Source organism: Salmo trutta, chromosome 7 (assembly GCF_901001165.1).
Source record: "Salmo trutta chromosome 7, fSalTru1.1, whole genome shotgun sequence".
In the NCBI taxonomy this organism is placed as follows: Eukaryota; Metazoa; Chordata; class Actinopteri; order Salmoniformes; family Salmonidae; genus Salmo; species Salmo trutta.
In genome coordinates this window covers 13,922,331-13,936,947 of record NC_042963.1, presented here as the reverse complement: position 1 = coordinate 13,936,947, position 14,617 = coordinate 13,922,331, and positions in this window count along the sequence as shown.

Sequence of the window (14,617 nt, the reverse complement as noted above, 5' to 3'; positions counted from 1 at the left end):
ATTCATATTTAGAGATGTCATACACATTTGTTATTAAGGAACATGAAAGTGCACATGTTCCAGATGGAGTTTCTGCCAAAATAAATGCATTTTGACCCAAAAAAATGAATGTTTACGTTCAAATGCCTGCGACATACGCCTACTTTCCTGAAACAAGTCACATATGTCCTTTCGGAATTCAATAACTACTTCGGCAACCATCACATATCATCACTTCCCATCGATCATATCATCTGTCAATGAACACATCATCTGAAGACAATACTTGTGGAGACAGAGACTTTCATAATAGTGGGTCATTGAGACCTGAATTGAACCTCCTGTCCCGACTTCCGCCGAATTCGGTCCCTCTCCTTGTTCGGGCGGCGTTCGGCGGTAGACGTCACCGGTCTTCTAGCCATCGCCGATCCACCTTTCATTTTCCATTTGTTTTGTCTTGTCTTCCCACACACCTGGTTTGTCTTGTCTTCCCACACACCTGGTGTATTTAACCCTCTGTTCCACCCATGTCCTTGACCGGAATTGTTTATTGTAGGGCTTGTGCACGTTATGCTGGTGTGTAACGGGTTTTGTCTACCCATTGATTTATTGTTCTGTTTACGGTGGTTTTATTTATTAAACTGCGCTGTTGTAAATCAGTTTTTTCTCTCCTGCGCCTGACTTCTCTGCCACCAGTATGCACCCCCTACAGAATTCCGGACCTCAAACTTATGGAGTCAGCAGGAGCAGGTACCCTGGGTATAGAGGTGGAGGAGCACATCCGGGAGCATGCAGCAATGGTCCACCATCTTGGCACCACCATGGACCGCGTTGTCCAGAAAATGGAAAGCTGGGAGAGACAGGGAGTTCTCCCAGGACCTCCACCAGCACAACTGGGGTCTCCACTACACGCCCCTCCTTCTCCTGGACCCAGTGGGATTCGTCTCTCCCTTCCCCAGGAATACGATGGGACGGCTGCGAACTGCCAGGGGTTCCTGTTGCAGCTGGATGTATACCTGGCAACCGTCCACCCGGCTCCTTCGGGCCGCGAGAGGGTGTCCGCCCTCATCTCGTGCCTCACCGGGAAAGCCCTGGAGTGGGCCAACACCGTGTGGAGAGAGGGAAATGTGGCGTTGGACCAGTCTGAGGAGTTCACTTGCCACTTCCAGGCAGTCTTTGACCACCTGCCCGAGGGTAGAGCGGTGGGTGAACGCCTCTTCCATCTGAGGCAGGGGACGAGGAGTGCCCAGGAGTTTGCCCTGGAGTTTCGGACCCTGGCTGCCGGCGCGGGATGGAACGACAGGGTCCTGATCTGCCGTTATCGCTGCAGTCTGTGCGAGGACGTCCGTCGCGAGTTGGCCTGCAGAGACACCACCCTCACGTTCGACCAGCTGGTGGACCTGTCCATCCGGTTGGATAACCTGCTGGCTACCAGCGGACGTTCAGATCGGGGTCTGTTGGTTCCATCCCCCCGCACCCCCTCTCTGATACCCATGGAGCTGGGAGGGGCGATGCGCAGGGTGACCGGAGGGGGTTCCAGCTCGTGCACCATCTGTGGCCGCAGAGCTCACACTGCCGGTCGGTGCCGGGTTGGTTCCTCTGGGTATCGAGGCAGCAGGCAGGGCGCTCTGGGATCACCCTTGGTGAGCCGGCACCATTCTCATCCAGAGCCCTCTGTTGCACATGTTTGTGTATGTCACTTTTCCTGAGTTTTCCCCGCATTCCCAGCATAATGTGCTCTTCGATTCCGGCGCGGCTGGGAATTCTATAGATAGATCATTCGCCCATAGTTTAGGGATCCCCATTGTTCCCGTGGCTGTACCCTTCCCCGTTCACGCCTTAGATAGTCGACCATTAGGGTCAGGGTTGATTAGGGAGCCCACCGTTCCTCTGGGCATGGTGATGCAGGGGGGTCACAAGGAGAGAATTAGTCTCTTCCTTATTGACTCTCCTGCATTTCCCGTGGTGCTAGGCCTACCCTGGTTAGCTTGTCTTGAACCCACGGGGTGGTCGCAAGAGTGCTCGGGGAGGTGTTTAGGGGATTCCGTTGGTGCTACTAAGTCCAGACCAGGTCTCCACCGTGCGCCTTCCCCCTGAATGTGTCGATTTGGCTCTCGCCTTCTCCAAAAAGAAGGTGACTCAATTACCACCCCATCGACGGGGCGATTGTGCGATAAATCTCCTGGTACACACTGCACTTCCCAGGAGTCACATGTATCCCCTCTCACAGGCGGAGACGGAGGCTATGGAAACATATGTCTCTGAATCCCTGCTTCAGGGGTACATTCGGTCCTCCACTTCAACCGCCTCCTCGAGTTTCTTTTTTGTGAAGAAGAAGGAGGGAGGTCTGCGCCCGTGTATTGACTATCGGGGTCTGAACCAGATCACGGTGAGGTATAGTTACCTGCTACCGCTCATAGCCACAGTGATTGAGTTAATGCACGGAGCGCGCTTCTTCACCAAACTAGATCTCAGGAGCGCTTACAACCTTGTGCGTATCCGGGAGGGAGACGAGTGGAAGACGGCTTTCAGTATCACCTCAGGGCACTATGAGTACCTTGTCATGCCATATGGGTTGATGATTGGGCCATCAGTCTTCCAAGCCTTTGTAGATGAGATTTTCAGGGACCTGCACGGGCAGGGTGTAGTGGTGTATATTCATGACATTCTGATATACTCCGCTACACACGCCAAGCATGTGTCCCTGGTGCGCAGGGTGCCTGGTCGACTGTTGGAGCATGACCTGTACGTCAAGGCTGAGAAATGTCTGTTCTTCCAGTAGTCCGTCTCCTTCCTAGGGTATCGCATTTCCACCTCAGGGGTGGAGATGGAGAGTGAACGCATTTCAGCCGTGCGTAATTGGCCGACTCCCACCACGGTAAAGGAGGTGCAGCAGGATTTGCCAACTACTACCGGAGGTTTATCCGGGGTTTTGGTCAGGTAGCGGCTCCCATTACCTCACTGCTGAAGGGGGGCCTGGTATGTTTGCAGTGGTCAGCTGAGGTGGACAGGGCTTTTAGTCACCTGAGGGCTCTGTTTACCTCGGCTCCCGTGCTGGCCCATCCGGATCCCTCTTTGGCGTTCATAGTGGAGGTGGACGCATCCGAGGCTGGGATAGGAGCTGTGCTCTCTCAGCGCTCAGGTACGCCACCGAAGCTCCGCCCCTGTGCCTTCTTCTCGAAGAAGGTCAACACAGCGGAGTGAAACTATGATGTGGAGGACCGGGAGCTGTTGACTGTCGTCAAGGCCTTGAAGGCGTGGAGACATTGGCTTGAGGGGGCTAAACACCCTTTTCTCATCGGGACTGATCACCGCAATCTGGAGTACATTCGGGCAGCGAGGAGACTGAACACTCGCCAGGCAAGGTGGGCCATGTTTTTCACCTGTTTTGTGTTCACCCTTTCCTATAGACCAGGCTCCCAGAACGTGAAGGCAGACGCATAGTCCCGGCTGTATGACACAGAGGAGCGGCCCATGGATCCCACTCCCATACTCCCCGCCTCCTGCCTGGTGGTGCCGGTAGTGTGGGAGCTGGACGCGGACATTGAGCAGGTGTTACGTGCAGAGCCCGCTCCCGTCCAGTGTCCAGCTGGGCGTCTGTATGTCCCATCTGCTGTTCGTGACCGGTTGATCTATTGGGCCCACACGTCACCCTCCGCTGGTCATCCTGGGATCGGTCGGACAGTGTGCTGTTTGAGCGGGAGGTACTGGTGGCCTACCTTGACTAAGGACGTGAGGGTTTATGTTTCCTCCTGCTCAGTGTGCACCCAGTGTAAGGTTCCTAGGCACCTGCCCAGAGGGAAGCTACACCCCTTATCCGTTCCACAACGGCCTTGGTCGCACCTGTGGGTGGATTTTCTTACCGATGTTCCCCCCTCACAGGGTAACACCGCGATCCTGGTCGTTGTGGATCGGTTCTTTAAGTCCTGTCGTCTCCTCCCTCTGCCCGGTCTCCCTACGGCCCTACAGACTGCGGAGGCCTTGTTTACGCACGTCTTTCGGCCCTACGGGGTGCATGAGGATATAGTGTCTGAGCCAGGTCCCCAGTTCACGTCTAGGGTCTGGAAGGCGTTAATGAAACGTGGGGGTCTCGATCAGCCTTACTTCAGGGTTTCACCCCGAGGGTAATGGGCAGGTGGACAGAGTAAACCAGGATGAGGGCAGGTTTCTGCGGTCCTATTGCCAGGACCGGCCGGGGTTTCTGTGGTCCTATTGCCAGGACTGGCCGGGAGTGGGCGGCGTTCGTGCCCTGGGCCGAGATCGCACAGAACTCGCTTCGCCACTCCTCCACTAATCTCTCTCCCTTCCAGTGCGTACTGGGGTACCAGTCGGTTCTGGTGCCTTGGCATCAGAGTCAGACCGAGGCTCCTGCGGTGGGCTACTGGTTCAGGCGCACGGAGGAGACATGGGAAGCTGCCCGTGTTCACCTTCAGTGGGCCGTGCTGCGCCAAAAAGAGAATGCAGACCGTCACCGCAGTGAGGCCGGGTCTGGCTCTCGACCCGAAACTTGCCCCTCCGCCTGCCCTGCCGGAAGCTGGGTCCGCGGTTTGTGGGGCCATTTAAAGTCCTGAGGAGAGTGAATGAGGTTTGTTATAGGTTACAGCTTCCCCCCGATTACCGTATTAACCCCTCATTCCATGTCTCTCCTCAGGCCGGTTGTGGCTGGCCCGCTCCAGGAGTCTGAGGTGCAGGAGGTTCCTCAGCCCCCTCTTGTCACGGCTGTCGTAGGAAGAAGAGGACCAAAGTGCAGGGTGTGTCGTTCCACATTTTATTTATACTGTGGAAACTATGCACTGAATGAAAAAAAAAACGTGATGCAGAGATGAACACATACATAACTCAAAATTATTCACCCACAAAACCCAGGTAGAAAAACCCCTACTTAAGTATGATCTCCAATTAGAGACAACGAGGACCAGCTGCCTCTAATTGGAGATCATCCCAAACAAACCAACATAGAAATACAAAAACTAGAACCCAACAACATAGAAATAGAACACATAGAATAAACCCCCCTGTCACGCCCTGACCTACTCTACCATAGAAAATAACAGCTTACCGTGGTCAGGACGTGACAGTACCCCCCCAAAGGTGCAGACTCCTAATGCAACAAAAAAAACAAAAGGGAGGGTAGGGAGGGTAACCAGTGTCTATGGCGGCTCTGGTGCAGTACCCAGAACCTTATCATCCAGCGCATCCTCCAGTAGAGGAGGCGGCTCTGGTTCGGGGCGTAACCCCTGCTCCGCCCGCTGATCCCTCTGCTTCTGTGCCACCGGACCATAGATCATCGCCGGAGGTTCTGGGCTGCAGGCCGCCGCTGGAGGTTCTAGGCTGCAGGCCGCTGCTGGAGTTTCTGGGCTGCAGGCCGCCGCTGAAGACTCTGGGCTGCAGGCCGTCGCCGAAGACTCTGGGCTGCAGGCCGGCGCCGAAGACTCTGGGCTGCAGGCCGTCTCAGGAGGTTCCGGACGGCATGCCGTCTCAGGAGGTTCCGGACTGCAGGCCGCCTCAGGATGTTCCGGACTGCAGGCCGTCTCAGGAGGTTCCGGACTGTAGAACGTTGCCGGAAGCTCAGGACTGGGAACTGTCGCTGGAAGCTCTGGACTGGGAACTGTCACCGGAAGCTCTAAACTGGGAACTGTCGCCGGAAGCTCTGGGCTGGGAACTGTCGCCGGAAGCTCTGGACTGGGAACTGTCGCAGGAAGCTCTGGACTGGGAACTGTCGCCGGAAGCTCTGGACTGGGAATTGTCGCCGGAAGCTCTGGACTGGGAACTGTCATCGGAGGCCTGATGCGTGGGGCTGGCACAGGTGACGCCAGACTAGTAACACGCACCTCAGGGCGAGTGCGGGGAGCAGGAACGGGACACCCCAGACTGGGCAGGCGCACTGGAGGCCTGATGCGTGGGGCTGGCATAGGTGGCGCCAGACTGGTAACACGCACCTCAGGGCGAGTGCGAGGAGCAGGAACAGGGCGTACCAGGCTTGATAGACTCACTGGAGGCCGGATACGTGGGGCAGGCACAGGATATATTGGACCATGGAGGCGCACTGGAGGTCTCGAGCGTAGAGCTGGCACAACCCGTCCTGGCTGGATGCATACTTTCGCCCGGCAAACGCGGGGCGCAGGCACAGGACGCACTGGGCTGTGAATACGCACTGGTGACACAGTGAGCAGCGCCGGCGCAGGATATCCTGGACCGAGAAGGCGAACTGGAGACCAGAAGCGCTGAGCTGGCACCACCCTTCCTGGCTGAATGCTCAACCTAGCACGGCAAATGCAGGGCTCGGGCACAGATCGCACCGGGCTGTGAATGCACACTGGCGACACAGTGCGCATCACCACATAACACGGTGCTTGCTTCTTCACTCACTCCCCATGGTAAGCACGGGGAGTTGGCTCAGGTCTCCAGCCTGACTCTGCCAAACTCCCTGTGTGCCCCCCCAATTTTTTTTTTTGGGGTGCCTCTCGTGCTTCCGGTGTTGCCGTGCTAGTTCCTCGTAACGTTGCCGTTCTGCTCACGCTGCCTCCACCTGTTCCCATGGGAGGCGATCCCATCCAGCCTGGATCTCCTCCCACGTCCAGGATCCCTTTCCATTCAAAATGTCCTCCCAGGTCCACTCCTGATCACGCTGCTTGGTCCTTTGGTGGTGGGTGATTCTGTCACGGCTGTCGTAGGAAGAAGAGGACCAAAGTGCAGCGTGTGTGTCATTCCACATTTTATTTATACTGTGGAAACTATGCAATACATAAATACACTGAATGAAAAAAACAACAAACCGTGACGCAGAGATAAACACATACATAACTCAAAATTAATCACCCACAAAACCCAGGTAGAAAAACCCCTACTTAAGTATGATCTCCAATTAGAGACAACGAGGACCAGCTGCCTCTAATTGGAGATCATTCCAAACAAACCAACATAGAAATACAAAAACTAGAACCCTTCAATGCTGCAGGAGTTCCACCGTCTTCATCCAGATCGCCCTGCGCCTCGCCCTCCGGGTCGTCCCCGAGGCCAGTGTCGGCGTGCTGCTGGAGCCACGCGTCAAAGGGGGGGTACTGTCACGACTTCCACCGAAGTCGGTCCCTCTCCTTGTTCGGGCGGTGTTCGGCGGTCGACGTCACCGGTCTTCTAGCCATCGCCGAACCACCTTTCATTTTCCATTTGTTTTGTCTTGTCTTGCCACACACCTGGTTTCAATTCAGTCATTACATGTTGTGTATTTAACCCTCTGTTCCCCCCATGTCCTTGTCCGGAATTATTTATTGTAGTGCTTGTGCACGTTATGCTGGTGTGTAACGTGTTTTGTTTACCCATTGATTGATTGTTCTGTTTTCCCGTGGTTTTATTTATTAAACTGCGCCGTTGTAAATCAGTTTTTGCTCTCCTGCGCCTGACTTCTCTGTCGCCAGTACGCACCCCCTACACCTCCTGGGTGGACCTAGCATGTGCTTGCCCCCTGGCAGTTGGATAAGTGTGCAAAAGTACTATATTATATTATAAACTGGGTGGTTCGAGCCCTGAATGCTGATTGGCTGACAGCTGTGGTATATCAAGCCATATACCACTGATATAACAAACATTTCTTTTTACTGGTCTAATTACGTTGGTAACCAGTTTATAATAGCAATAAGGCACCTCTGGGGTTTGTGGTATATGGACAATATTCCACTGCTAAGGGCTGTATCCAGGCACTCTGTGTTGCGTCGTGCATAAGAACATCCCTTAGCCATGGTATATTGACCATATATCACACCCCCTCGGGCCTTATTGCTTAAATATACAACAGTTGTTGAACTTTCTTGTCTCTGAAGTACAGCATGCTGAAAACATGGGGAACGAGTCCAAGAGCAGAGCACATTTGAAGAGGAGAGGGACGCAGATTGACATTCTTTGGTTTGGTGTGTGTTTTTCTATCGCATCTGTCTTCTTCTGCGAGTTGAACTCAGAGAGAGAGAAACATGCTGGGCAGGAGGAATCGTTCTGCGCCACACCGCGGCGTGGCCTTGAGATGGAAAGGGAAATCACCCGCACATTGCATGAGACTCAATCATTATAAGGTAGTGTCTGCGATAGTGGTCGTCAACACAGCATGAAGAACAAAAACAAAGCATAAACAATAAACACAAGGCCACAAAAGCCACAACTACCCCCCATATCAATTCTAGGCCCAGCCAAAGAAAGTCAATTCAATAATACTTTCAAGATTTGTTTCCCCTGATAGAGAGCCCAGCTATATAAGGGCAATTGAAACTCAATATTCATCAGATAAAAGAGTGAGGATGTCATTCATTGGAAACCGAGCAAGCCGACATTAGATCCTGTTTCACATGGCCAGGCCTGGCAGTTCCGCTCTGCAGATGTGCAACTTGGCATATTGAGTAATTTCTAAAATAACCTGTTTTTAAGTAGTGTGTGTGTGTGTGTGTGTGTGTGTGTGTGTGTGTGTGTGTGTGTGTGTGTGTGTGTGTGTGTGTGTGTGTGTGTGTGTGTGTGTGTGTGTGTGTGTGTGTGTGTGTGTGTGTGTGGTTGTATGTGAGTAAGTGAGTGCGTGCAGGGTTTTTGGGGGGGGACAGCTGTAACGGAATCACTTCATAAGTGAAATACCACTCTGGGTACAATAGCCCGCCACAAACCAGAGCTGTGGTACAAATGTTTTTCCAACATGGTATAGATTTATCCGAGCGTATTGGGAGTAAAAACCATTTATTCTTCACTTCCTTAAAACAAGCAACGAAAGAGGTTGTGACTCTTGTGTTTGTGTTTGGGGCCAAAGACTCATTACTCTTGAGTAATGTTGGCAATGTTTGTAAAATGTCAAAACTCTGATATTGATTTTCAAGGAAAGGGGGGGGGATGAACACTTCTCCTTTGGGAAGTTTATCGGTCCATGCATTTGTCTTCAACACTGGTTCACTGTTTTGTTTTGGACAAGACGTTTACTAAGATGTGGTCTCGGATCACTCTGGTTTAAGTGAGAAGACAGTCTATTCAACGGTGGATAATGCAGGCACTGAAATGCATTCATTCTACATAGTTTCTCATGGCGAGGGGTATTTTGCATCCCCTTAAGAGTTGGATAAACAATGGCCTCTCAACCTGAATGTTCTAGAATGGCTTATTGAGGAGGGCGAGGGGATGAACTACATTCCACAGGCCTGGTGGATAGAAAACAAGATGGCCTCCTGTCAGTGTGTGACATGTGGCTTTGTTGGCCCAGCCAAGGATGCCTCTCACGGCCATCAGTGTGTCAGAGTGTGTTACCTTTAATCACAGCTGATGGGTGGGGACCGAAGGACGGATGGCTGAGGGAGGGAGAGAAACACAACAGGCAGGGACTCGTGATTCAAATCACAACCAGTTAAGATAGGACCATGGCCACACATTGACAGCTTAACATTCCACATGTTTAACTCATATCTCAGGCAGCTGCGAGAGAGCCGTGAACCACCTATAACCTGTCCCCTTCCCCTCCCCTCCCCTCCCTCCTGGCCTGAACCTGGGGGAATATTACCATTGGAATGCCCATCGGAATGCTCAGGATGGAATTCCAGTGAATGGCCGCTGACCTGACTCACCACTTAGTGTCGGCACAAGGCACATACTCAATGATTATCAATTGGACCATGGTGACCGCAGCGCTGCAGAATGGATGTCTTGACCTGCCTGGGCCTTAGGACCGGCACAGCTACTTATGGGAACGGGCGAGTGGTCTGGAAATCCCATGCATTAGCCACGGTGGGACCAAGTTGTGAGAAAGAATAGCAATGTGAAGGTTTACCTAGACAACTTTTGTCCGCTTGAGTATTGAAAAGTTACTAAAATGACGAGAATAGAAAGGGATACAAAATATCTGTGGTATGGGAGTTGAAGTTTTGGAGAAAAAAAATGCTATAGTTTGGAGTGGGGATGCGCTCTTTCTATTGTCAACCGTCACGAAACGAGTGTCAACTGTTGAATAGGCAGCAGGCATGGAATGACCTCACCCATACTGTTAGCTTGGGAAGTCAATTCAGGTTAGAACCCTTATATATTTGAGCAGATTATATGGTTGCATAAACTGGTGCCCAAATTCCTCCAATAGCAACTACTTTGCACTTACCCTGTCTACCCTCTTCTGTTATGTTTGTCCTGTTTTGACTCACCACCACTCACCACCAGTGACTGCATTATCACCCTCCAGTCATATAAACATAAGTTCGGTGCCAACCTAGCAATTGTGACGTGAGATGTCTAAATTTCGCCACCTTTTATGTCACAATCAGATAAATTATTTTTTTGTACGCAATGTCACGTCTCATTTCCTGTGGCAATGAAGCACATCCCAGCTTCATCCCAGTGTCAGACCGAAACATGCACACAGTTCATTACATCAGGACATACAGGATTGTGTAGTCACATGATGTAGAGTCTCTCAAGTCTCACAATGCAAAACAGAGCTAGCAACAAAATCAACAACAACAGAACAACCAATTTAGGCCAAATGTGACGACAGTCTTGGTATGCTGCTTTGATCATGCAAGTCACCCCCTGTACACAAGCATAAGTGTTTATCAACTGTCTAATTGCCTTGACCACTGACAGACGGAATGCTTTCTGCAGGCGACAAGCTGAGTGTCCAAGTGTCACAGGTAGGACTGGATAGCCTTCAGCTGAATACCTTGGCAGGGAACAATGACTATGTCACTTAATCCGATACACTTACAGTGCCTTAGACCAACTCTAAAATACTTTAGGCCACAGATGATCATCTAGAGGAACCTGGGAAGCAAGAACGAGTAAATGTATAGTGCATTTGAGGTTGGTTGTGGGGTATGCGCACTATGCATGCGGTCTTAACAAATGTGTCACAACGGTGGGGGAAATAAAGAAAGACAAACAAAAAAACACAAACATTCCTGCTGGGGGAGAGAGAGAGAGAGAGAGAGAGAGAGAGAGAAGGGGGGGGTGTCAGGAGGAGGCTGATAGCCTGAGCACTGGAGAGGAGATGGAGAAACAGACAGGTCTAAGAGCTGCAGCATTCACACACAACGGGCCCTGAGAGGCTCTTTTCTCCCAGTGGCACCTTCATTTGATCACTTTTTTGTTGCTGAGAATTTTCCTGCACAGCAGGAAAAAACTTGTATTTTATCTGAGGTTTATAAAGGCTTCTAAAGTTTGTAATTTCCAATTGACAAAATTTGCCCTAACAAAAAATGTATCAACCCCTACAAAAATGTCCATTATTTATAATCCACATAATAATTCAAATGTCCTGTTGCTGCAGGATTATTTTCCTGCTGTAGCAAACTATCTCAAATTAAGATCCAACATCGGTACAGCTTCTATGTGTGAATAATAACTTTGACAAAGTGAAATCTAGTTACTGTTTCATGATGATGTAGAACGTTGTGTAAACCGGGTGAAAATGAAATGTGCACAAATGTCAATTCTTTGGAGTTGTATACGAGATAGACAGTAAAGTGTGTGTGGCGTAAAATCAAGCGAGTGGAAACATAATCCGCTGGATTACTGCACATGTGCAGTCAGGATGCGGAACCTCTCTGCCAACATTCTGAAGGTTTCCTAGCTCACCACCTCCACACATGGGGATTCTTTTGCATTTATCTTCTGGCACAGGCCCACTAACACTAACAGTATGCTATAAGAATTTTTCACTTTTTCATGGAATGTCATCACTACCCTTCTGAAAAATCCACAAGGTCTTTATGTGGATTCTGAGTGATATGGGGTTAGTAAGAGACATAATACTCGTTCCAATCCATCAGGGTGGTGGCGGTGGTGGTGGTGGCGGTGGTGCACCTGTTTAGACCAAACCCAGAAATGGCCAAAACACTGTGGCTGATGATGGCATGTCTTCTTCAGAGAGATTGAGGGTGCAGTGGGTTCACGTATCACATTGCTGTCCTAGATTTAACATAATTGGTTGCTGAGCTCATGCCTTGCACTTGGGGTGTTTTCTTTTTTTTACAATAATTTTGTTACAGATGTGAATGTATTCCTTACATTTAAACAACTGTATAATGTTTGTCTCTCAACTAGCCCTTTAACTGGAGCAGACTAGGCCTATACTGTAAAAGCAGCCAAATAAAGACAAGACGCCACAGCCATGTAACAGCTGGTGCACTAGGGAGAGAATGATGGGAAAGGAAAATACATAGACTAACTTGTCACTGCTTCTTCTTACCCTTCCCGCCTGGGCGGTGTGGCCTTCGACTCCCTTTCAGGGGCCAGTCAGGGGAGAGGAGGGACCTGTGAAAGGGCCTGCCACTGGGAGAAAGGAGCCTCTCAGTGCACATCGTGTGTGAATGCTGCAGCTCTTAGACCTGTCTGTCTCTCCGTCTCCTCTCCCCCCCTGCACAAACTCTTCAGTTTGAAGGAATAAGTATGCATGCCACAATGGCCTGTGTTGCTCAATATGCCACTGCTGTTTTTTATGTGATATTGTTTATAAGGGCAATAAACGGTATGCAGGTGTACCTCCCCAATGAATAATGTAATCTGGACTCGTTTGTCATTGTGTCAGATTGAACCCCTTCTGCTGTCCGTTGACCTTATTTGTCTACACACACATCTCAAAACTTTAAGTTTACTTTCTGAGCTTAAATTCAAGACGTGTAGATTTTTCTTTTTCTCATCCTTCATAACTACACTCCTAGAAAAAAAGGGTTAATGAATGTGGTTTTGCATATACATTGATTGATTGATTGATTGATTGATTGATTGATTGATCTTATGCTACACTAAGATAAATAACATACATTTTTCTCAACTAATCAAATCTGTTAGTAGTTGGATTTATTTAACCTGTTGCTGAGACGGTTGTTCCAGATGGTTTACATAGTTTCATTTATATATCTTCTCTGCCTTGGCAGTCTTTCTGAATCCAGCTTGTGGGTGATAAAAAAAACCCATGGAGGCACTTGCACTGAACACACCTGGATAACTGTTTGTGAGTGCTCTGTGTCCAGGTTGGTCTGTGTCCTGTTTGCTTCCTCTGTCTTCCAGCCTTAATGTCAAATTGCTCCTGTTCCAACACAGGCCTATGGACATACCTTCCACCACCCCTGCTCCCTCTCCATCCCTTTCCCCCTTCCTCCCTCTACACTTATCCTTCTCACAGAACCAGGAACCATTCATCCCCACATCAGATGAGGCAATGAGAAAGGACCAAATCTCTAGACCTCCGCTCGAAGCGAGCAGGCAACTGGGGAGTACCATCACTGACCTCCAGGTTTTGTGCTTCCAGGTGTCTGCTCGATCCTCAGGTTGTCCTTCCTTCCATCTGCAGATCCAACTCCAGTCCCGGATCCAGCATCAGACCCAGGTCCAGTACCAGACCCAGTCACAGCACCAGAACACCGGAAGAGGCGCGGAGGAGGGTCCAACACCAGACCTTCACCCGGAGCGAGCAGGTCACAGGGAAGTACCACAATTGACCTCTGGGTCTAAGACTCCCTTGTATGTCTGCTTGCTCCTCAGGTTGTCTTTCCTACCTTCTACAGACTCATATCCCAACTTAGCACCTGCAGCAGCCCCAGTTCCTGGTTCCTGTTATTTGCTTTCAATAACATTTTTATAATTCTTTTCCCCGGTCCCCAGCACCAACCCTTGGCCTCCAGTCCCAGCACGATTTCCAGTCCCAGTCCCAACAGAAGTACCAACCCATGTTTTTCATGTCCAAGCCACAACACCAGCACCAACTCTGAACACAGCACCGAATTCATTTTCCTTTCAGCCACTGCCAGCCCAGACCCCACCCCTCACCCAACACAAAGACACATTGTGGAATAACTAACTGACTGAATGGACTGACAGATATTTCTGATTATTTTTTGATTAGTTGATTGCCTTTGCTTTGCTTTTGTTTGATTGGATAACCATTTGTTTTTGCCTAATTTGAATTGATTACTTATTGATTGAATTGTTTATTATTCGGAATATACATTTAATGATGGATTGAATTTTAACTTGTTGAACATTTTAAACTGTAATACATTTTGGAATAACCAAATAAAATGTTCAAATTGTTGGATATCCTCAGTCTGGCTGGATTCCAATAGAATTACACAGCACTTTGCAAGCCAGCATCATGTGACTTGATGGCTTGATGTGGCCTGTAAACCAGGAGTTTACTAAAACCACTGTGTTAGGGTATAACTAGGCCCTCAAAGAAAGGCCTTGTGATATGATATATATAATGTATTTCATAATTAGTTACATTTTAAAGGCTAATAAGGCTGGTGGAACCATTCATAGAGGGTTCTAGAAATAACCCTTCAAAAATATAAAGGTTCTTGGTAGGGCCGGGACGATACCAGTATTGCAACACACATTATCATGTTGCGACACACGGTATCATGTTAAGGAATTGAAACATCATTATGTTGTCATCCAGAGTCACATTTATTTATTTTCCAAGCTACAGCACAAACTATTTTATATTCAAAGGGTTCTACAAAGAGTTCTACCTAGCACCAAAAAGGGGTCCCCTATGACAACAAACCGTAGAACCCTATATGGTTCTACTTAGCGTCCTTTTTTTCTAAGAGTGTATGGCCATCACTGCCCTGTAGATTGGGGTTTGCAGTCTAGCTAATTCTGTGTTCAGTTGTGAAATGAGGGGTTAAGTTCT